Here is a 23,601-nt window from a genome sequence, read left to right as displayed (position 1 = left end):
CATACATTTTTGTAAGAATCATAACACACATGCAGGTGCAAAACAGGCTAAGCTTTTCAGACACTTAAGTGCTTCATAAACAAAATATATTAGTTTTGCTCTGTTGCTACTTTTACAGTTGTACTAAGTAAGACAGTCCTAGAAAAAGGCCACACAAGTTCCAATTTCAAAATCAGCCAAATACTGGAAGTAAAAATAATACTGGATCAACACCAATATTACTTTTCAAAGCTGATATCAGACGATATGAATAGTCTGCATATACATTGGTGCAGCCCTCGTTAAATGCTGAAGATGGATGGCTGAAGATGCAAATTTTCATATACAAAGACACAGTACATTTGTTGTATCATAAAAATATATTCATGCAGTTTGTTTTATCCAGTGAAACCCTACATTGAAATAAGATCTGGACTTCCAAGTGGCACTGGTGACAAGCACCACATGGATGCATACAGTATATGCAGCATATGCAGTGAATGGTGTTCTTAAAGTTTTCTCTGAGACATTAAAAGTAGGAACGAAGTAAGAAACCATCACATCAGATCAAATTTTTCTTGGTGTCTACACAGTGTGTGGTCAATCAAGGTTTTGAATATGCCACATTAGGACTCAAATTCAAGTAAATGCATGTGAGTTGCAGCAGCATCTTGAGGTTGTTACGGCTGCTGTGCCTTGGACGCGCTACATCTCTGTTGTACCCATAATGACAGTAAAGAATGCCGTCTCAGGTATTACCACTGTAATGACAGTCTAACACCTCTCACGAAGAGCAAATTGTGAGCTGAGTGGATGTCCCTGCATTAGATATTATAATATATAGTCAAATCTCTATGTTGGTGTGAAGCAAAAACATTGTGGCTATGCACTGCTACGTGGCTCCTGAACAGCACGGCTAACTGAACATTCTCTACCTCCCACAGCCGGAAGAGCTTTCTACACCGGCAAGCATAGCCCTGAACTACCACTAAACTAAAGGTAACAGTTTACTGATGCCTGACCTTGTAAGCTCATGAGCAATTTGCCGATTGGTATACATCTACAGCTCCAACTCGAAGCAGTGCTCTGAAAATGTCATGAATTCCCATATCGAAAGATCTGAAAATGAAACTTAAAATGCTGCTTTTCAGAAGACTGCATCTAAGAACAGATAAGAGCCCCAACCACTGTAATGGATCAATTGCACAAGAGGAGGAGCACTCAGACATGGGTGCTGTTTAATTAATGATGGGGGGTAGAGATAGGCTGTTAGCTCCATGCTGTCATTCAAACACTCACAGCAGAGGGTGGCAATATGACCTATGTAACTGATATGTGGAGCAGAGGAGACCTAATCTAAACGCCCCAATCCAATACCATTATGTTAAAGGACAAGTTAGCTATTTTGAAACATAGGCCATATTTACAGATTATGTGGCATCATCCTCAGATGTGGATGGTCGAATCAGTACTGAGCCTGACATCAGTGTGCTGCAGGCTCCTGCTGGGCTGCAACAGCGACCAAAGAGACAATTGTAAATGCAGGGCTCCACTAACTTTTTCCACAAGTAGCACTGGTGCTCCCTACTGAAAATTTTAGCAGCGCTAGCACAAAGGAGGACCACTTAAGTGCATCCACATGCAAGGCAACACATTCATATTTTTTAAATAACAATCTGCTGTTTTATTTTCCTTCACAATGTGATAGGCTGTATTGAATTTTATTGTCATGTCAGCCTCTTCGCACAACAATTAGCAGATTCCTGCCTTCGACATGTTGTTGGCAGAGGTGCTGCAAATGTAGTTTTCAAAATGTTGGCCCACACAGAGAGCAGCGCATACAAAAAATGGTGTTACTTTGCAATATCTCAGCCACGTAAATTGCATGAGCCATTCCTTGTTGGAAAGAGTAGGTTTTTTGCCTCTTTCAACATGAGCTCAGCTGCTGATTCCTCATCTGAATTGTCCTCATCAGAAATTTGTGACAGTTGTGGCACAGAAAGGTCTGAATGATCTTTTCTTTTGAAAAAATGAATCAATACTTCATTTCATTGTCACCAAAAGGCCAAGCGAAAGCAAGAGCACTTATAGACCGGACACAGGTAGATGACATGTCTTACAGAATTATCCCCATCAGTGCTGCTGGGATCCGAAGACATTAGGGGCTTAGCCCAGTGAAACACTGGGTGTGGCCATAAACCTTGTGATGCTATACACATAACAATACAGATGCCATGATATGATAGGCATCACAATACACATACACACAATACACAGACTTTGGTATAAAAGCTATTTATTATAAACTCTATACCACTCAGCAATATTAACACACTGAACGCTGCAACACATGGAATAATAATGAGGAAAAGAGAGTGACTGGCAGAGCTCAGTGCTCTGAGGAAGTTACACCTGAGTTGAAACGTCAGCTTCTTCAGCAAAGGAGAAAGTTTATGCTTCTCTTTGATGTTGTGATGACTTTTAATTAAGATTGCTCCTATGGCACAGTGTGTATTTTACTATTTCCTAGTCCAGTACAGTCATTACAGTACAGTACAGATTTCTGCACTGCCAAAAATTTGCACACACAATTTAAAAAAAAAAAAAAAAAAAAAAAAAAAAAAAACGATCCTAAACTTTTGACCAGACTCGCCCAGTGCAGTCTGCCAGACACTGCCTTGTGTATAAGAAAAACAGAATGTTAATATATATGTAGGAATAATTTATTGGGCCTATATGTTGTTCATTCTGCTAAAATACTAAGGCTATATATGGATTTCCTTTTTAAAAATCACATCATTCTATTTTATTGCCATCATTCAGAAATTTGAAAATTGGCAAGAGATATATGTAGTTATTGCCAATTTTATTAGGGGATGTGTGTATCTGTGATAGACAGGCTTCTGTCTCCAGCTGTTTCTTGACTGTTGTGAGGCATATCACAGCAAATAGAGACAATGAGGGATATGGCTCCATCAAAACCAGAATATTTAGCCTAGTGTTTATTAAAAGGCTTTGGATAGACACACACACACACACACACACACACACACACACACACACAGAAACAAAGTTCTTCCACATCAGGTCCCTGATCCACCAGCTCTGCTGACTGCACCTCTGTTGATAGAATGCAGTTTTATAATCAATACAGTGCAATCATTTATATATAAAAATGATGATAACATACACCCCTAATGAAAAAAACTGTATTTCTGTAATTTGCCTTTCCTTTGTTTAAACTTTTATGGAATTTGTTTAACTTTAATCTGTTTTAACCTTTATTTATACTGGGTAGAGCACACATGCAGATTTGCAGCAAAGTCCTGCTTCAGAATCTCACATCTATACATACTCACACACACACACAAGGACATGTGTGTGTACTGTGGACAGAAAAAGAGATATGATGAACAACCTGCTCTTGACAGAAAGTTAGTTTTAGTTGTGCTCCCTAGCTTTTAATGTATTCACACTGTTAACTAGTAACCTGTCACACAAGGGAAACAGAATATTATACAGTGGCGGTTCTGCCCATGTTGCCGCCCTGGGCGAAATTACTGCCTTGCGCCCTTCCGTTCTAGCCGCGCGCGCGCGCGTGCGCGCGCGCACAGCGACAACTTCCAAGCAATAACGGCCGCTACCGGTGCCCCTCTGGCGGCTACACGCGCCCCTCCCAGAGCAGGGGCGCCAACACCTGCACAAATACCTTTTTTGGAAAAATACTTTTTATATGGACAAAATCTTGTTTGTATAAAAAAAAAAAATAAAACCCACCGGTCAGCATCAGGCGGGCCGGTCGCGGCACCGGCTTGATGCTTACAGGTGCCGCGCCCACCCGGTCAGGTCTGCCGGATCTGACAGGTGAGCGGCGCACACATACTGCCATCCTCTCATTATAAATCAACTTTTGTTCATACGCGGCTGCAGCAGCACAACGGACAATGACACAGACAACATGGTTGATTATTGACTGCGCAATGCGGCCATTCGCCGGTAATTGCGGCATCAGGCGAGCCTACCTACTGGTTTATATGCAAGCACAATACATGTGTATTTGCTTAGACCCCAATATTAGACGAGGGCGTTTTTTCAGGGCATTTTAAATGGAAAAAAATATTGTCTTATATTCAGATGAATACGGTAATAGAAAACTGCTTTGCAGCAAGGATGATTTTTTTTTTTTTTTTTTTGCGCTCATGCCGCCCCCCACGTGACATGAAAATATGCCGCCCCGGGCGGCTGCCCGCTTCGCCCGTGCCTAAAACCGCTACTGATATTATATATATATTATTGTAATTTCTAACATCATTTTTTGAATTCACATGTTTGACATATCAAAGTGCTTGGCGACCTTTACTTTTCTTCTTTAAAAAGTTGTGAAGACTATGGTCTGTGTCAGCGGGAGTGCTTGTATTGCTGTTTTGTGCACCACTTTATCACGCCCCCCTCTCGCCACAGCGCCAAAGTAAAGTTCCACTCTGCTACATTAAAATGCCAACTCTTTCCAACCAAACACACATTTGGGGCTGGTATTAAAACATCCGGGGCTGGAGCCCACTGGATGTCCGGGCCTAACGACACCACTGGTCCCCATCCTGTATTGTGATGGTGACGAGAGCCTAGTGTTAGCTCTCCACTCTAATCTCTAACTCTCGCTCACACTCACACACACATACATGCACACACCAATTCTCACTACATCCTGGTGTTTCACATGATACACGATGATGATTTTACGAAACAAAACAAAGCAAAAATAATGGGGGGCATATTTGCAAGTCGCACTGGTGCTCCTAGTAGCACTGTCTCCAAAAATGGTTGCAAAATGCAAATAAAAGGTTGCAGTCTGGAGCCCTGAAAAACCAAGATAATAGTTTTCCAAAATGGAAAGACTGGTGTAGACTCTTACCAATCTCAGAATGTTCTCCTGAAAGAGGTATCACAAACCGAGCATCTGGGAACTTGTTTTAGCTGCTTCTGCATAGGATTCTGCTGGCTGGACAGAATGTAGTTACAGCGTGGAACTTCACAATTTGAAAGCAAGTGCTTGATTTTACTGTTAATTAAACTTAAATTTTCCAAGTGGACATTTTTTTCGGATTTGGGCCCAATTGGACATTTTTCAGACTATTGCAGTTTCTGAATAATGGGCCTCCAGACCAATGGGCAGTCCTCCTGCGTCTAAGGATGATGCCAGACAATCTGTAAATAGGTCCAATGTTCCAAAACAAAGAAATTAAACTTTAAATTAAGAGGCAATGAGGTGCCACAGCATGACACACATATATTTTTCCATTTCTTCTGAAGGCAAAGGATATATTAAAAACCATATTTAAGAGAACCATATTGCCAAAAAGAGCCATCAGTACCCCTCAGTAGTATCCAGAGAGTACTGAACTGGACTGAATGGAACGTGTGTTTGTATCTATCTATCTATCTATATACATATATGTATAGAGAGAGAGAGAGAGAGAGAGAGAGAGAGAGAGAGAGAGAGAGAGAGAGAGAGATAATATAGGTATAGATAGATTAGGTATTTGAGGTGGCCACAGGTAAATGAATGCTGAACAGAAATGTGTGTGTGTGTGTGTGTGTGTGTGTGTGTGTGTGTGCGCGCGCGGGGGAGTTATCACCTTTTTTGGCTGACAAAAATCTTGATGCAAACTCACAGTACACATAAAAATCAAACTAATGGAAGTTTGATTAAGATAGGGCCCTTTCAGAGACAAAATACACTTTTTCTGAGAACATCAAATTATTACTTTTTTTCTTTTATGTGTCTGACTAACACTTATCAAACTCTGGAGGTTTGCGACCTATTTATTTACCACATTCTTGTCACCAGGATGCAGCTGCTAAATGAAAATGTTTCTTTGAGTAAGAGCATAGGCATTCTCGTGTATGTTTGGTACTTTAAAACAACCAAACAGTCCCATACCAAGGCTACAAATGGACAAATCAGGAAAAAAAATCAACTGAAGAAGTCATCTCAAGTTTGAAACCAAAGTTTCCTTCATAAAAAGACCTTATAAATTTAGCTGTGAACTCCAAGGGGGAAGGTAGAGTGGCCTCATGATTGCTGGGACCTTCATGAGGGTCGAAAGCCAATTTGACCATTAACAGTCCTATCAAAGTGTCCTTGAATAAGGCTCTAACTCCTTACTTGTCCACTCCCTATAAGTTGCCTGGGTTAGATAGCTGGTATATGCCAACTCGGGCAAAACACCTGACTTGTAAATTGTAGCTTTGTCTGGTAAATGATGATTTGAAAAGCATAACAGCGTCAAGCCTAACCCACAGAGTAAAAATATGAGCAAGGTAATACTCTGAAACAGTTTTCTGAAATACCGTACCTCCACGTTTTTGGTCTTATAACCCTGATAAAATAAATGCCGTTAAACATAAACTGCAAAAATTAATAACTTGGCAGTAACCTAGTGAATGACAAACAGATATAAAAAGGTTGCAACAGCACACCAAACCAATAGACTCATTCCTCCATTTGAACAAGGCATTTCTACCAATACATTGTGAAATGTGCAAAACCTCAGAAACCCAATTTCCCCTTGGGAATCAGAAAAGTATTTCTAATGCTGATTCTGATTCTGAAATGCAAATTATATGTAGTGTAAGCCACTTATGTGCCTTATAGCCCACTTCCCTCTACCACATGACAAAAGCAGGGGTTTGACATGTCATTTTCAGCAAAGTTTACCTTGCACAGGTAAACCAACTTAAAGGCTGGGCAACCTCAGTGATTTAGTAAATCAGAATAGCTTCATGTTGCTGTCATGACTGCAGAAGAACTGCAAACTTTCCGCTCAAATGCCAAAACTCATTTGGATGAGTCTGGAATTCAAAGTTAATGCACATCTGTGCTTTCCTATTTCAGTGTCAAATGTGCTCCATGTTTGTAGTCTGGCTTCTCCTGCCGCCTCTGGTGCACCTCAGGCACGGAGCGCGTGAAGGGCTTTGCATTTTTTATAAACAAAAGGGAAAATGCTCATTTTACGTAACCAGGCTGGAAGAGAGAGGCACTAAACTTTATCTTCCATGTGGACTCAGTCACCCAGCACGTTTTAAGTTCACCCAGACAGCGGCAGAAACTGCAAGGGGGAAACGCCACTCCTCGTAACTAAGCGAGGGCCACCTTTCTCCTGAGCGCCAGTGGGATGAGACACTGCGCTGCAGAAGCTCAGCCGGCTGCTGCGGTGGAGACCGACGAGAAGACAAGAGGAGGACCGAAACCGAGCCGCCCGCCGCCGCCGTCCGTCCGCCGCCTCTCTCACGACGCACGGCACCGGATGAAAGCTCCGCAAAGTGGATGAGAAAGGGGGGTCACTGGCACTCGGAAAGGAGCCGGACGCCAAAGAGAAATCGTTTGAGAGGATGTACTGTTCATGTGGGCTCACCACCAGATAGAGAGGCACAGACGAGGAGGACCCTCACTGGATATCCCTGTTTACCCACTGCCATTCCGCTGTAGAGAGAGACCGCTTTCTCCACACAAAGCGCAAAGTGAGACGAAACGACTTTTCTTATTACTATTCCGTAAGTAAATTGATACTTTACTTCCTACGGAGTGTTTTTTTCTTTCTGTTTTTTTGTTTCTTGGCTTGGGCTGGAATGCGAGTGAACGCAGGTTGTCCAGAGAAACAAGTTCAATGGGCTGAGCAGGCAGAGCTGCGGTGTATTTCTACAAAGATAACCGTGATAACACAAAGCGGTTGAGTAATTTTATATGCTTTCATTTAGACCAGACTGACTGTTTGTGGCTCGCCTCTTGCTTTTCAGTGGCCGTTTACCTACCGCTCCACGTTGTTTTAATAACTTCTCTATTTCCTGCACCTGGATAATAAGAGTGCAGAGTCGCAATTAAGGCATGCAGTATGGTCGAGCAGTCCACCGTTAACATGCTCAACACGCTGCAAAGTGCCGGAATGAAAAGCTATGTGTTACTTGGAGTCGCTTTAAGATGAAATAACCTTTCCAGGTGCAGCTCAAACGAGAGGAGATCCTGCCCTGAACCTCAGCAGCCTTGGAGGAGAGATGCTTTGAAACGCCTTCACGGTGAAGTGGGTTTGAGGTCTACCTGCTGTTTGATAGGAGCTCAAAGGGATGCATGCAAACATTTTATAAGAGCTTCTCCTTTTTTTTTTTTACATTCTTTTGCAAGGGCCAAAACAGGGTTTTTGTTTTTCCAGAGTGGATCATCAGGCTAGCAGAGCAGGAGGCTTCTAAGGCTCCACTTACCACACAAATGGACCCACAGGAATTATCTAATCAGAAACATGCAAATTTACCAAATCCTAATTTTGTGGCTTTGTTGCGGTTGAATGTTTCCTACAATTTTATAATTTGAAACAGTAGCTAGTGACAGTTGTGCATTGTGGGCTCATAGAGTGTTTCAGCTCAATTGATTTGCCTTTTCAGGGCTGTTTTAGGAGGATGCACAGGGAGCAGGGAGGCACAGGAGTTATTATTAGTAGAATAGGCCATTATCCCGTTAGGAGCATTATTTTCTCTTTTTGTTTAACTTTGTATTAGATTTTTATTAATAGTATGAATTGGCAAAATGAGGGACAGTAAGAAATACTGACAACAGAATATAGTGCCTGCTGGTAATACAGTCCACAGTTACACTGGATATCCCTCATTTGCAATACAGGCCTACATTCAGGGACACTGAATATGCATCATCCCATCCCATAATATCAAGGCTAGTTTCTAATTTAGTCATTAAGTCATTAAGTATGCCACTCCAAGGTTCAAGACGTTTGAAGATGTAAAATATGAAGATGTGAAGTTTTTTTTTTGCCTGTCTAAAAATACAGAAGCTAATTTGCAATCTTCAACGCTTCATTCAGTCCAAAATTTGTCACAATTCCTGTTCCAGTGTAAGCAATAATACCGGCTTGAATACAGCAGCCTGAGCACTTCATTTCTCCTAAAATGCCAACAAATCCATTTTGGAATCCCTGTGCCTACATATTGTAGGTCTGTGCACGTAACAGACATTGTGTGTGTGTGTGTGTGTGTGTGTGTGTGTGTGGGCCAGAGACTGAAAAAATATACCTCTCTGTCTTTTTGTTTTAAATATTGTGAATTGAGCATCTACCTCCATATATCATTCAGTAGTTGTACTGTGTAGTCTTGCAATGCAGAAGAAATCAATATTCAGTTAACCTACTGTGGCTGATTCAGCAAAATCATTTTGCAAATCACTTTATGTATTTACACACTTCACCTGTTTGTTTTTAGGGAAATGTATTGTCTACACTCATTAAATTATGATCACTAACATTTTCACTTTACTGTGAAGTGCAAGGCAAAAGTCAAACAAGTAGAAGCTGCAAACAAAATCAAAATACATGTAAAGTCAGTGGATCTTCAGGCCCCAGCTCTAACCCAGTGACTTGTATTAAAGGACAGGTGAATAAAGCTGAATTAATTGGTGTGTGGCTTGTCAACAGCATGACTAAAAGCCGTTTTGCATATGTTACCGTGCAAGAGAAATTACCAAAAGGTCAGGGTTTGGATACACATAGATCAAGATATTTCTGTTAATTTCACCTATGCATGTACTTGTTACTGTAAAGCAGCGTTAGAAACACTTAACCTATTGAGTCATGGTCTAATGCTAACATGGTTTCCTGTTAGTGTTATACAGCATCCATTAAGATTTAATGGTGGAAGCATAACTTGAAGGCATGCTTGTGATTTCAAATGGACTCTCATAATTTGCCTGAATGTAAATCCAGACATATATTTCAAAAGATGTAATGTGCTTAAATGATTGTATGGTATCGCCCCCTCCAGTGACATCAGCTCTTAATTTAATTTTCTGAGATCATCTGAAAATGGTTTATCTCAAAATGGGATGTATAGTTAAAGCCACCAGACGCAGTCCTAATCAAAAGGCGCTTCACCTGCATATCAGGGGAATAGATGGAGGGAATGAACAGCTGTGCCTGTTTCACTTGGCAGGAATCAGAGGTTACCACTATCCTTATCCGATGTAAATCACTTATTTGCTTGCAATACATGTTTCAAAATGTTTGTGCATCCACTTGGGGGTGGGAGTGTGAGATGAAATGCAAATTAGTAGATGAGCTAACCTAGATGGAAATGGAATATGTTGTGAAGTTACAGCTGGCCCATCCCCTTTAATGAAATGATTATTGACATGGGCCAACAGGCATGCATTTAGGGTATCACTAATTGAAAATGACAACCCTGGTGAAGGCTAGCCCTTGGGACATGTAAAAAAAAAAAAAATTCTATCTCAGCAGTGACAAGAGAGTGTAGGGAGAGAAACTGTCTTACCAAGACAATGGCACCCAAGGGAGTCCCATTTTCACCGACAAATCTGTGACTAATAAAGTGAAAATGGACAAAAATGTCTTGCAGATCACACTTCGCACTCAGCACGTCCCTGAAGAGCCTCTCTGTCTGAAGTGTCAAAGATATTCATAGCGATATGGTATTATACTTTAATGCCTTCAGTATATAGTGCAATTTATAGTAATTTGCCATATAGTGAGGACATAAAAATAGGTAATATAACATTTCTGTGTGTCTCTTGATGTGTAAACAACATGTGTTTGCCATTGTTCAGTGAATGCACGGGCATGATTTTGTTCTCAAAACACCACAATGACTAGAGATGTAGGTCTTGCGCATCTTCCCTTGCTAGACTGGAGATGACATGCATTTGCTAGATTAAAAAATCTTTTTAAGAAATGTTGGTAATCTTGACAGTGGCAAACTCTTCTTGGCTGCCTTCCTATTAATGCGCTCTCTTTGGAAGGGAAGCCCATTGGTCTTGCATAGCCTGGAAGACAAACATCCCTCAGGATCCATCTGACAACTTAATTTATATAATTGCTTGGAAGCATCTGCCTAAGAAAGACTGACTTTCAGCACCCCCTTCCACTTGTCACTGTTATGAATGACTTGGGTTTGATGTCCAATGAGTCAAAGAGACATTCTGAAGTCACTTTGATGTTGTCATATTACAGCACGTGCAGACAAAATATGTACTTCATGGCTGTGGGTCTCTGTTGATTTCATTACAGTGTTTCACTTTTCTAACGGAGAGCAATGTTCGTCAAATCTTGTATTTGTCTCGTGCTCTGATTCCTGATCTTTCTTTGTCTGGATGTAGCCATTAAATTATGGAAGAAATCCTTTCAATATAACATAAGCTTAAATGTTAAGTGGTAATGTTATTACCATGATGGAGTACAGCATCATTGCATGGCTTTTTATTCTTGATTACTGCCAATAATGCTTCCTTGGGTAGTTATCAGTAAACTTGCTATCCTAGTAATTACTGTGTGGCTGAAAATGTGTAATTTGGTTGCCTAAAATGTCCTGTGGCCACAGGTTGAGAATAATGCAGTTTCCTTATCTGTTTGTCTTTGCTGCTGTCTTTATTTTGTTAGCCTCAAGCAAATCATCTTTAGATAGCCAGGGGCGTTGTCTCCCTTTGACTGCATCTCTGTTAAAATGCCTGGTAGGGAAAATGTTGCAGGATATTAATTGGATGCATGAAATTAGGCAGTGTGTCTTAAGTGTCTGAAAACAAGAGGACTGTGTGGGAAGGCAAGAACCACAAACAGGTTCGGGAAATTCAAAGATGACAAATGAACAAATTATTTATTTTTTTTCCTTTTAGTCATATTGCTGATAACGTGTTACAAAATAGGTGGTAGTGGATTTGATTTGACTGTGGAAATACTTTGTCACTGAAGTGAGCACCAAGTATTTGTAGAGATGCTGGGGAGTAGCGATGATGGTGATGGTGAGCAATAGCCTGAGGATGGAGTGTTTTTCAGGAGGCAGCTCCTGATTTTATGTGACAGGGCAAGGCCCTTATCTACCAGGGCCATGATAAAGCACCACACTCTTTGATTTTTTTATCTTCCAAATGTCTAACAAGCTCATGCCCTGGAAAGATTAGTGAGATGAAGGTGTAATAACGGGCTGTGCAGTTTCTGGGGAGTTGAATAGAGCGAAATACAGGGTCCAAGGCTATATCTGCATCATGCTGATAGTCAGAAGAGAAAGATTAGCTCAAATTACAGAGGTACCTCTGATCTTCAGGTTCATGACAGTTGAACATTGTGATTCTTCTCATGGCATGGTTTTATAATTTCTACATTATTCAACAGTAGTAGACAGTATGGTAAAACGTGAATGGGAGAGCGACAGATAAAGGGTATAACATTCAGAAGTGTACAGTATTGTCCAGTCTATGGGCAGTCATGCTATTGCACAATATTTTGCAGAAATTAAAAAAAAAAAAAAAAATACTATGACCATGGCACTGCCAAATGAAATCATTTTACATTTACTGTACCTGTCTATCAAACTTTAGTCCATCTTGTGGGTATTGTCAAATTAGAAGATAAATTTGTACTACAAAATTCACACTTGTTAATTCAGCTTTGGTTCAAATCATCAACATGTTTGGACTTGAGACCAATAAATTAAGACCACTTTGTAACACAACTCTGTGACATCTTTCAGACACTCTTTGGACATGCTCCATTAACAATCAGTGGGGAACTCGGTCTGGGGACTGACAGAACATTTATTTCTACTCTTGACTGCCAACTGACACTTACTGCAAACAAGTGCTAGCATTTCCGATCAACAGAACACACCAGTATTCCTGGAAAATTGCTCTGGGTAGTGTCAACACATCCCCAGAGTGATTTTCCCATTCATCAGTGGAACGGCATGAGAAAGGGTCTCACCGCGTCTGCCTCCCCAGCACTCTGACTCTGCAGATCATTGTTTTTTGTCGACCCCCTCTGACAAGACATTGGTTTCTAAGAGAACCAGTTGGGGGGCGATCTCGACGCCTCCAAAACCATTCTTGACTCATGCTCTGCTTTACAAAATCCTCACTTATTTTATTGGTGTCTAAACAAGTGAAACCCGTGACACAGATGATGCTAGTAGCCTGTGACATTAAAAATTTTCATTCATCATTTGTTGATGAGTTGTTGATGCATCATTTCATTTTCACACTTTGAGCCTCAACACTAATGAAACAAGTCTTCTTGTGTCTTTGGGTAATAAGCCCTCCAGTTAGCTTATGGAACTCAAACTACTTCTTAACCTCTCGTAACAGGTAGCCAGATTTTTGGGAACATTTGTGATTTGCTGATAAATATTAAACACAACAGGCATATTCCAGATACTGACAGAAATTACATGCCCCCTTGTGAAAGCCTTTCACAAGCATTTAAACAAGCATTATAGAATAGAATAGAATAGAATGCCTTTATTGTCACTATACACATGTACAATGAGATTAAGAGCAGCTCCTTTTAGTGCAAACATGTAATAATAAAGAACAAAATAAATAAATAAAAAAATGAAAAAGATAAATTTCAATATAGATAAGAATAAGTAAGAATAAAAATAAGTTATATATACAGTAAGTAGTTCTATATACAGATTTAGTGGTGATATTGCACATTTAAATAGTGTTCACAGTAGGTGGCCAGTAGGTGGTTATGAGGCCAATGCAGCATTACTGATGCGGCATTTAAATATATTATATATATATACTTATTTGCTAATGACCTTTTTCCTCATGTTTTTGAACAAAATCAAGGGAATTTGATTGATGTCGACCATTGACCCGGTGTCACTGATCTGACTTGTAACTTGTCCAAAGTCTGCAATTTGAGGATCTGTCCAGTCCACTTTTAGCCTGTTATGAAAAAGAAAACCTTACTCTTCCTATAACACAAGCTCTTAAAGCGACATACCCACATTGACAAGCAGGGTAGAATTATTGTGCTCTTGAGATTAAAAACTGGAAAATGCAACACATCAAATCAGGGGACAAGGCATGCAGCAAGGAGTAACATGCAGAGTTGGTTTCCAATTATTTGTTGAAGCTGAAATCATTGTTACCTCTTGACTGGGACTTTCTGTCACCGTTTTCTATACCTTAAGTTGAAAAGTAAGTTTGCAGTCTCTCAGGAGTGTGCTGTTTTTGGTTTCTGTTGCCGTTGTTTGGCTTGGCTTTTCCCTGCACTCAGCACCATTCTTGCCATTTAGGGTACTGTTGGGTCTGTCCGAATGAGAACAACATCTCCCTGCAGCCTTGAAAGTAACCCCTGAAATCAAAACACAGTTCAAAGTTCCCCAGACTTTTTTCATTCAGTGCCTCTCAGTGTCCGCTCCACTGCTGGTGATGCTGCATAGTGATGTCTCTTGCAACCCGCCGGGTATTTTTCATTTTTTATTTTTCTAAAAAGAAGGCAGCGATACCGTACTTAAAAACCGAGGAGTCACCTTTATACATTTCTAAGTTATACATCCTGCAGGCTCATGATGAGTTGTTACGTTCCACTCTCATGCCTCCTTTCTCCCGAGAGATGAAATGCGTTTGGAGATGTCTGTCAAAATACAGCTAAGAGGGCTGCTACGCTCTGCTCTGGTTGTACAGTAGCTTCCTGTTCATTCTCTTGTGACACACAGTGCATTTATTCCAAGAATGCAAGGTAAATCTACTATAATTTATCCCGTTGATGATCTTTGAACAGGCCTGTGCAGTGACATCGTGGTTATCTGAACTGACTGAATGGTTATTGACTGATTGATTTACCAGTGAGGGATTTCTCAGCCCTACTTTTTGTTTTTTGTTTTTTTTTCTGTTAAAGTTAAATCTAAACCGGTGTTATATTGCTAACAACCACAATTTGATACATTAACGCTCCGGCAACTACCAACAGCTCAGGAACGATGCAGCTTGAATACTAACTGGAAATATTAACTATAGAAAACATCAATACACAGTATGCATGCTTCATATCAGTGTAAGACTTCATACAAACCATGAAAATGATGTGAGGGTTCATTAGGGGGTGGGATGGGGTAGAATTACTGATGCATTTTTAAAGGACACAAAAGCAAAGGAAGCTGCACTATTGAGCTTTTATTCAAAGCCACTATGTGTGTGGAGTGCTAATGTTTGACATCACATGGACCGCTGACACCATTAAGAGGCAACACTTTGTCATGGGAAGCATTTACGCTAGTGACTTGGCTAACAAAATGTATTAGTATTAGTATTAGTATTTGGATTATTTAAAAGATTTCTGCTCTGTATTCGATTGTAGCTCCACTAAAGATAAAGACAGGGTGCAGATAAAACATCATATTGTCATTATTTGAATGCTTATTGTATTAGATATAGTACAAAACCGTCAAGTCTCAGGACTCAGTTTTCCTTGTGACAAAGACAAAAACACACCTTCACTGTAGTTCAAGGCTTATCTACAATAAAGCTTGAGCTAAAGTAAAATCAGGCATTTTTGAAATGACTGAGATTTCCAGACAATAAGCAAGCCTGTTGAACATCCACACATCCACACACACACACTGCCTTTGTTTCGACCCATGGCTCTCAAATGGGGGTACGCGTACCCCTAGGGGTACATTGGAGTACTACCATTTTTCTTTTTTTTTCTTTTTCTTTCTTTTTTTTTTTTTTGTACTGGTCAGTGGGTACTTCTCTGTATCTTTTTTTTTTTTTTTGTCAAAGGAACACCTTTATTATGTTTGGATCATATAACGATGGAACGGCACTTTTCTCCTTGTTTTCCTACCTTTTGACCCCAGTGGTGCTTTTATTGAGATTCTCCAGTTTGTACTTCACTGCACACTTTGTTCTCATCTTACAAAATGATTATTCCCAAAGCCTGCCTTAACAAAGTGAAAAGATAAGCAACCCGAGGGCAAGAGGAGGCACTAAATTGTCTCATTTTCCGACAGTCCGGTAGATCAATAAATCTAATAGTCAACATAATGGGATATTAATGGGAGAAATGACAGCAAGGGATTATGCCATAGCAGTGTTGGCTGATACATAGATCGTAGTAATGAAATCAAGCCTGTCAGTGTTAAAATAACAGACCATTTGGGCTGGAGCCTGTTTAAAAAAAAATAATAAAAAATTAAGCATTCAGCAGTGGAGCTGTAAAATTTTCTAAAGCACTTGCTATTCTTCCTTTCTCCTCTCACCGCTGCCTCTATCGAGCAGCTTCTGATTGGTGAACAAATGGAGGTTACTAATTGAAGAGCTCCTCGCCGTCTGCACAGGAGAGAGTGGCTTTCCAAGAGACACATTTCTGTATAACAAGTTGGTTTAATAGATTGTGTGTGAAAGAAACAAAAAAGGTTTATCGAAACAAAAAACAACCTTCAGATGTTTAAATACTACTTTCACTTTTAATTAAACTAATCTCATAGACCTTTTACTGCTGATGTTGTACATCTGTCTAAAGCAAAACAAAGACAGGAGACAAAATGCCATACAGATGACAGTGTTGCTTGTGCAATTAATATGGATTAAAACGTTTTTTTTTTGTTTTTTTTTACCTCAGGGACCATATTTAGCTTGAGCTTCTTTGTAGCATATTTCAGAACAAAGCACACTGTTGTATGCCAAGGTCATGGGATTTCTGGAAAGCCGTGGAATTTTGGTTCCAAACACGGAGAGTCAGGTACAAGTCATGTAATATTATGGAATATTATGTAAGGCAATAGAATAGAAAAAATACCAAAGGGTTACGTCATGTTATGTTTATATTGGTTATGGAAATTCATCATTTTAGTCCTCCAGCAAGGCCTCTAACCCACACGGCCACATGGGTTGTTTGTTTCACGCACAGGAGCATTTCTGTTATGAGGAAGGTAGCAGGACCAAAATTCTGGAGACCAAGCAAGCAGGCTCGCAAAGTTGAATATATTTAATATAACTAAAGCAGGTTAGACACAGAGACTCAGGAAACAGGCATGCATAAACCAATACAAACAAGAATGCACCGTCAAAGAACTGAACTGAGAGCAAGACTTAAACACTAACTGAGCCAATCAGCTAGCCAGACACAGGTGACGAGGCTGGAGAACATGAGGGGAGCCGACTGGCTGGGAGAACACCGCGAGCGGTTCAGGACTAATGAGACTAAACTCGGCAGGTGTGGAGCCGGAAAACAAGCAGGGCTGGGTCTAGTGAGAGACATGAGGGACATTCAAAGCAAGGCAAAAAAAAAAAAAGGCAAAGTGCTGAAACATGCAAACCACCGGAAGCACAGGCAAGCAACAGAAACACACAGACAGGGATCAAAACACAACTATGACAGTTTCCTCAATTAGTGGCACATGTGCGCTATACTGTTAGCTGTACATGGTAAATGTAATGATAAAGTAATGTTAGGGGCAGGTGTGTCGTCATGGTTAACCCTCCTATTATGTTTGGGATCAGTTTGACCCCAGCCAATGTTTACCATCTCTAAATAAATGATTAACATCATTTTTTTTTGCTTCATATTTAATGAGTGTTCCTAATGTAATGGGCACTACTGGGTAAAGATGAAATTCCCATGATGATATGTTTTCAATGTCCTGTACACACTTTGTAACGCATTGGTTATAAATAACAAAAATCTGTACTCAGAAATAATATAAAGCCATTAAAACACCAAAAATTAATATTTCTTTCCAATTTTAGATCAATCAGTGAAATTTTATGGTGATTTGCATATTTTTCCATTGTCGCGTAACACGAATACTGGATGTATAAGTGGGGGTGGTTATGTTTTATTTAAAGGGCTATTTAGGTAATCAACAAAGAAACATAAAGTACTTGACACATAAACTTTATAACAATTTTAGTTGTAATAATTTTGTGGAAGTTTAAACTGCAGGGGTCAAATTGACCCCAAACATAAAAGATGTTAAAAAATGTGAACATAGCAGGAGGGTTAGGGTTAGGATGAGGGAATGGTTACCATTAGGAAACGTTAGCTCACATTTGCTACTTGTTGGCTAGCTTAACAGTAATGTATTCTCCATAGAGAAGATGAAAACTGATGATCAACTAGAGAGTCAGAGAGTTTAGATCACATTCAAGTAAACTGATTATTAATTAGTGCCACCAATGTAGGAAGGGGCTTGTGACAGAGAAAACTTGTGCCATGTTTAAGCGTGGCACAGATGCTTTCCATCTGTGGCCAAAAGTAAGAGCGCTTACTTCTGTCACAACATTAACAAATTTCTACAGAAGCCACTTTTAAAATTTGAAAGATTACCAGGCTATACTCCTTTCTACCAGCTCTAATTCTATGGGCCATACTATCGTTCCCATAGCAACTTGTGCCCCTTGATTTGAGCCGGTGAAATCAGGTCACATTATTGCTGTGTTGATGGAACCTTTACTCCACCACACATCTAATAGTTGGTTTCCTCTTCCCCACCTGCCACTCAGTATGCAGCTCTGCCTCTTACCTCAATTGTCTGTTCTCAGTCTGATGTCAGCGTATGAATTAAAATATGAATTTTGACCAGGATTAAAAGCATCTTGGTTAATCCACAATTTATGAGATATTATCAGCAAACGGAGACATTGAAAAAGGGCTTTTGAAAGACCATCTGTGCCTTCACGGTTTCTCTTTGCTTTCTATATGTCATGAGGGATATCTCATTTTTGCATCTCTGCGGCTCTGCTTTTTACTTTTAGGGATGTAGAAAATGGGCTGATCATTGGGATCCCATCATGCGAATATAAACATGTCCAGTTCGACTTTGTTGGAGGTTTGTGAAACATACTAAGGATGGAAACTACTCTGACAAGCAGCCTGTATTTTCCAGCAGCTAGCGTTTGAAATTCCTGTGCCTCAAGTGAGTAGCTGTGTTTTTATGTGATAAGTTCTGATTTTATCTGTTATTCTAACTTGCCATTACCACAAAGGAAACCTCGGGCACAAAGGCACTGATAGCTGTGATATTTCTGAATCTGTATTCTTAGATATTCCCAGTGAGTTTGGTGTCTCATAATATAGTTGAGCTTCCGTTACATTACATTTCTGAACACAGCAGTAGTTAATCAGAGAGGTTTTTTGTTTAATATGAATATCCTATTCAGCATTATCATTGACATAGAGTAGCCAGTATACTGTGCTAAAGCATCACTGATACTTTGTCAGATTTACTAAATTCATTTTTGCTCTTTTAAGGGATTTATTACCATTAAAACTGGGCAGTCATTTCTGCAGCTAGTAGTTCAGTATTCATGCACAAGTGGATGTGTTAATTGTGCTGACCTAAGCTCTAGAGATCTAACAGTGGGCCTTGAGACAGGCACCTCGTATGCCAGATCACAAAGTCATTAAATCTCAATTTTCAGCTGAGCTCATTTTAAGCGTAATTGTGTGACACATAAAACCTGTGTTCTATTGTGTCCTGCACAGAGAACAGATTGAAGCTGAAGAAAAGAGCCGACCCCCAGGTGTTGAACAGTGGTACAAGTGTGTGTGTGTGTGTAGCCTAGGATGGTGTGCACTTATAAATATGAAATAGATGCATGTAATATACACCTAGTGGCCACTTTTTTTAAGTCCTGCTGTACAATCTAATGCAGCAGCTCTGCCATAAATTTTACCTTTTAACAAAGTTTATAATGTTCATTTCTTGTTGACATTGTGGAGAATGTGTAAATTTAATTCCATGTTCATTACTGAGGTTGTAGTTTGTAGAGGTCTTGTACTGGACTACATCATATTGAGGTGTTTCTGTTTTTTGTTCTCCCTATTTATATACACGAGGGGGACAGAATAGTAGAAACAGCTCTCAGTAAAATGCAGTCCAGTCCATCAGCAGCACTAACTATGAGCTCAATGCCAAACATAGAGGTGAATCAGCATCTCTATTACTGTGACAACAAGAAAACCTGAGCATTATTGGCTTCAGAAAAGGAATCTTTATGGCAGAACAGTTGGATTGGATTGGATTAGATTGCATTTGATTGGATTAGGTGCAGGTGGACCTAATGAAGTGGCTACTGAGTGTATATATTTGTGTGTGCATTTGCTATGTGTGCAGGTGCAACTACTGTATAAGCATGCATGTAGTTTTCCAGACAAAAGCTGCAGTTAAAAAGAAGCTCTCTCTCTCTCTCAAAAAAAAAAAGCTCCTATTGTCCCTCAGGGCTTAGGGATGGAGGTTTTTCTGGCTTGATGGGTCATTTGGTGCGTGCCACCCATTTAGTGTAGCAAAACAATCTTTTGTCAGTGATCAGTTGATGAATTCAGATACAGTTTGAAGACCTTGGGGTAGCTTTACGTAGGCTTTGAGGTATTGTGCCCTTGGGCACACTTCAGTGGCTCACTGAGGATGTGCTCCATTTGTGGAGGCATAAAGTTTTTGGTTCAACTGTTAAGTAACTTCAAATGTCAGTCATAACCAGCTACCCTGCACAACTTACAGATTAGCCCGCAGTGTATAATCATAAAATATTTTGTGGATTTGCCATTTAGCATGGGCAGATGTTTAGATGTATTCCCACAAGCCACATTAGATCCTGTAAGTTGATTACATTGCATACCATGTCTGCCCCCCACTGTCAGAGGAGGCTTGGAATAAAAAGAAGGCTCTGTCAGCTTTGAAGGATTAGGTCTGTTGCTGAGACTTCCAGCGAGTGACACAGGCTTACATCTTTCTCACACAATAGCTTGATATAATTAAGAGCAGTTATGTCATAGGGGTAATCAAGTGTGCACTTGCCATCATTATTGTTTGGCTGAGTTTGGCCCTTGAGTGTTTCACATAAAAGTCTTTCAGCCTTGATGCCACATTCACAACATATTGGAAGAAAAGGAAGAGTAGGATGACATTCAGCGCACAAAATCATTTTAATTTCCCAGTGCTAGAGCTGCACGATTCTGGATTAAATGCAAATCACATACTGAGATAATTGTTAATGAGACACAATTCTCATGAACAACATACATGCATATACATGTATGCATATAGATTCTTTGGGTTTCACTGGTAAACAGAAAATTAGCCCTTTTTTTTTAACTCCCATACTTCAGCTTTGCTTCTTAAGGCACTACTAATATAATGAACAGTAAAGATGAAATAGGGCTTTGTGGTTCCTCTGGACCATAGATCTGTTGGAGCAACAAAATATTCTCTTTCAAGTCAGTTTCAATTGCTCCTTGAGCCTTTACTACATAGAGTTGGCAAAACAACTTTTGAAAAACAGTTGATAGAGGGAATTGTGTAGATTCATCAAGGACATGGATAGTTTTTTTTTTTTTTTTTTAATTATTATTTCATTTTTTATTATTATTATTATTTTTTTTTTTATTATTGTTTTATTTTTTGGTTTAAATGGGAGCCATGGCTGTTGACAGGTGAAAGGTGATAATGTCTGCAGTCTCCTGGTGCCTTTGCGAACAAAAAATGCTGGCTGTATTGAGCTTTGTGTCATATAGTGGGAGTGTGGTTGAGCTCGAGTTTTCTTTGACTTGAATATCTCCCTCACATTTTATTTACTTATCTGCAGTGTTGCTGCCATCATTGTAAAACTCTTTCCCCACACATTCCTCTGAATATCGTCCTCTCAGATAAAACCATAAAAGGTCCATATGCGCGGTAATACGATGGTTTAATCACCTGGGTCTTGGTTGGATAAAGTTTTTCTTCTTGCTCATTCTGATATGTTTGATTTAATCATGCAGGATTCAACTAGCCTACATCTCAATCATTGCTTTCATCCATCTCAATCACTGCTTTCATTGCATTTTGGGAGCATAATCTGAGACAAGCGTCCACCAATGTCCAGTATCTTTTGCTTTTATTAAGTTGCAGGCTTTCATTTACGTGGCACACTGTCACTAGTCGCATTAAATGGAGTAAAGGGGATGCTAGGTTTTTTATGCACATGTCCGAATGCAAATGCTGTAAAATCGTTGCCTTCATTATTGAGATTGCTTTGAGAAATGAATGGAGATCACTATCATGATACAATTAATTGTTCAGCCTTTGTGGATTCGCTGCAGTGTTGATCCTGTGTTGACACACTTTTGCAATTCATCACACCAAGAAGGATATACAAATAATACCTCAAGTAACTACTGCTAGGAGGCTGATATAAACAGCTTTTCCCTGTTCACAGCTCGCATTTACAGCAAATCTGACATAATTTATCTGTGGCATAAACTACCACCCTCTCTGCTGTGTGGGCTGCTTCGGGCCACAGAGGCCTGTGGTCCTTTAGCCCATGGTCGTGCATACATGCCAGTTTCTGAACAGCTTAGCACTCTCATTCAATTCTTTAGGCCTAGTTATCCTGTTACTATCTGATTTCTGGGGCAGTGATGTTTCTGAACTGCTGGATGTTTTTTTTTTTTTTTTTTTTTTAATCGACCAGTTACGCTGTCCTGTCAGCTTATTGTTGTGTGGATGAATGCACAGGTTCAAATTACTTCCTTTGCAGCAGGGAATTTTTTTTTTCTAGAGAAGATATCCCTGCTACCAAATATTTATTCATATCCCTTTAATTCAACGAAATAACTGTGATAAAAGAGGCCCTCTTAGTAATGATATGCTTCAACTAAAATCCAAGAGATGTTTCTGCCAAGGTATTCATGGTTTCATAGCACAAGGGATAGTTACATCAGATCCCCTGTGCTAATTGAGGAATTTCAATGAGGGCCTGCAGAGGTAGGTGTCTCTACTGCTACTTCTTCCGCGTGTCTGATTTGCAATATTGGGGATTTTCCAGTGCAGTTGCCACCTTTAAAACTGCTTTGCTGTCTCATAGTTGGGAAAGTAGTCAGATAACTTGCTAACCACAAAACTGACATCTCAAAAGGAGTGAGAAAGTATGACCTCCTCAGTTGGATTCTCTCTTGCTCGCTTCTGAGACTCTCTAATCCTTTAAACAGCTGAACGTCCTTGGTATTCAGTGATTTTTGCTCGTGACATTTCAAGGAAAATTATGCTGGGTAGTAATAATTGCATTTATATGAGTGTGGACTTGACATCGAATCGTTCATCACTGATTGCAACAATGACTTTTTTTCTGACCTCTATCCTGTGTTCAGCGGCAATACTAGTGTCTATAATGATAGGGCAGATGCCTCTGTCGACTGAGGTTAACAGCTGCAGTTATCCTGTCTTGTCCACCATCTGCTACCGTCCAACTTTTTTTGGAGGAAATCATAAACAAGTTGACAAGACAAGCAGTGTGTCCTGGCTGAGAAACATCATCTCACATTCTGTTGAATTGCATAATGGCACCTTCTATCTTAAATGTGAACTTGTTTTTCAAGGCATCCAGCAGAAGGAGAACACCGAGCCACAACAGGTCGTGCAAATACAATAGTGCAGCAGTCTGTTCACTCCAATCAACAATACAAACACCCTGTCAAAAACAGGGCCGTAGCCCATGTGTTCCCAATCTTTTTTCATGTCACTAAAATCAATGCACCATGCCATATCACAGCTGTATTCTAAATGGCAGGGGAAGCAGTAGCTGAAATGGTTTCAGCCAATGGTTCAAGTATTTTCGTTAAAGCTGACAGCTATGGGGAACAGAACCCATGGAAGCTTTACCCAAGCTAGTAGTTCTGAAAGAAAATGTGAAACAATGTGAAATTAAATATGTTCCTTAGACAAGGTAAAAACTACAGAAAGCATTTTTGTTTGTTAGCTTTGTAGTTTTTCCCCCCACTTTAAAACCTATAAATTAATTTAAGGGTTGCATTCAAAGCAGAGACATGGCAGCATGACAGCATGACA

The 23,601-nt window shown here is 39.9% G+C and overlaps 1 protein-coding gene across 3 annotated transcripts in view; it reads left to right on the top strand.

The window, feature by feature from the left end:
- Positions 1–6,955: 6,955 nt before the first annotated feature.
- Positions 6,956–23,601, top strand: part of cntn5 (contactin 5) — a 138,378-nt gene continuing 121,732 nt past the window's right edge. For all 3 annotated transcript variants that reach the window (XM_030067794.1, XM_030067793.1, XM_030067792.1), the window contains exon 1: positions 6,956–7,533. The gene's annotated coding sequence lies outside the window, so the exon portion shown is untranslated. The remainder of the gene's footprint in view (positions 7,534–23,601) is intronic.

The sequence above is a fragment of the Myripristis murdjan genome, chromosome 13 (assembly GCF_902150065.1).
Source record: "Myripristis murdjan chromosome 13, fMyrMur1.1, whole genome shotgun sequence".
Taxonomy (NCBI): Eukaryota; Metazoa; Chordata; class Actinopteri; order Holocentriformes; family Holocentridae; genus Myripristis; species Myripristis murdjan.
This window is presented reverse-complemented; position numbering and strand designations above follow the sequence as displayed.